The 1,992-nt window shown below is 39.9% G+C and overlaps 1 pseudogene; it reads left to right on the top strand.

Moving 5' to 3' along the window:
- The first annotated feature begins 1,036 nt into the window (after positions 1–1,036).
- Positions 1,037–1,392, top strand: LOC112134982 (cytochrome c oxidase subunit NDUFA4-like; annotated as a pseudogene).
- Positions 1,393–1,992: the final 600 nt, after the last annotated feature.

Raw genomic sequence — 1,992 nt, 5'->3', positions numbered from 1 at the left:
AATATTTTTATCAACCCACATGTTTATTCTTCCCTCACTCACCTCCATTCCTCATGAAAAAAAGGAACTTTCCACCCAAAGTGCTTCAAAGTTATGATTATGAGAAGTGACAAGAAAAAGATGTCTTTCTTATAGATGTTCTTTTCTGAAGAATCTGACAGAGCCAGGATTCATGTTCTTCTGATCTCTGACCTGCAAAATGCTGCAGGTGTGGCCAGGCCTCTAGGAGATAGCACAGAGACCAGAGCAAGGGACATCCAAAACTAGTTATCTGGGGATGGAAGGATGCCCAAACAGGAAATGTAAAGGTACACAATGTATTCTTCTTTTGGGCTCCTCATGGTTTTCCTAATGCTCTACTATAAGATCAGATTTTTGGTATCAGGATGGTGGGGTGACATTTTGTTTTATAGTATAAATCTCAATGTCTGTCATTGGAGGTATTTGGCTGGGTGAGGGGGAAGAGTCTCATCACTGGAATCACAGAGGCATAGCTTTAGTTTTAACTGCTTAAGTATTTAGAAATTATCCCCATAAGAACTCATCCATTTAAAGTTTTCATCATTTGGAACTTCTAGGATACCACATCCAAACCCAAAAGAGTACTTCACTGAGGACAGAGGTATTTTCTTAGCAAGTTCAAACATGAAACTGGGATAACATTTCAGATCGCACTTCCCTTTTCTACCCCTCAAAAATTTCCAGATTAAAAGTGTCAACAGAGTATTTAGGATTTAGAGAGGAAGATGCCTCCAAAACAAATCCATTTGAAATGTATCTGTAGAGCCAAGGATTTTACCCACACTGGGGACCACAGGAAATGACCTACCCTGAGATGTGTTTGGTATTTTTGAAAGAGGGCAACTATAAGCTGGACATTTGGTGATGAGAGAGGATAGAGAAAGGAAAACCTTGTTTTATCTGTGTAGGTGTCTTTTGTGATGTTAAAAGTTATTATCCAGCAGATACTACTTAGCCCAGGGGCTGGTGGCTATGCTGGTTCCTTCCTTTCCAATCGGAGGCCTCTGCCGCAAACATGATCCGCCAGATCATCAGTCAGGCCAAGATACATCTGAGCTTGATCCCCCTTTTTGTATTTACTGGAGCTGGAGGTACTAGAGCAGAACTTGTGTATCTGGAGCTGCAAAAAGGGATCCCCTTTTTGTATTTACTGGAGCTGGAGGTACTAGAGTATCTCTAGTGTCTGGCATTGTTCAATCCAGATGTTAGTTGGGACAGAAAGAATAACCCAGAGCCCTGGAACCAACTGGGTCCCAATGATCTATACAAGTTCTACTCAGTGAATGTGGATTACAGCAAACTGAAGAAAGAAGGTCCAGATTTCTAAATGAAATGTTTCATTATAAAGCTGCTTTAGAATGAAGGTCTTCCAGAAGCAATCCACACAATTTTCCACTTAACCAGGAAATATTTCTCCTCTAAATGCATGAAATCATGTTGATGTAATCTACTGGGGAGATTACACTGATTAATAAATAACTGAAACTTGAAAAAAAAGTTATTATCCAACTTGATAGTCAGAAAACTGGAGTCTGGAAATCTGAAATATCACCTTCCTCTTTTCATGCGGCTCTTCTTCCTGCTTGTCAATGGAATTCACTTTCCGTGGTACCAAGTTGTTCAGCCATCAGATCCAGCTCAGCTCATATTCTGAATCATTGCTAATTCTAAGGGTAAGTTTTTCTGTTGTGGCTACAGCATCACTATGGTAGCAGTTATAGCACAGATTGGGAAATGCAAAGAAGAATCAAACTGCATTCTGTAGGCCCAGGAAAATGTCAGATGTGTATGTGCAAAAGGGAGGAATGGTAATGTGGCTTCATGCTGGATATCCTGGAGAGAGGAAAGGTTGACTTTCTTTTTAAGCTCCAACTTCTATTTCACATAAAGCAAACCAAGTACTTTTTTACAATGAGTTGTGAAGTCGTGAAATGTATCTACTTGCAGAAAAATAATTCCACAGGTGTATAG

Source organism: Pongo abelii, chromosome 13 (genome assembly GCF_028885655.2).
Source record: "Pongo abelii isolate AG06213 chromosome 13, NHGRI_mPonAbe1-v2.0_pri, whole genome shotgun sequence".
Classification (NCBI taxonomy): Eukaryota; Metazoa; Chordata; class Mammalia; order Primates; family Hominidae; genus Pongo; species Pongo abelii.
The sequence above is the reverse complement of the archived record's forward strand: the minus strand, read 5'-3'. Positions and strand labels throughout refer to the sequence as shown.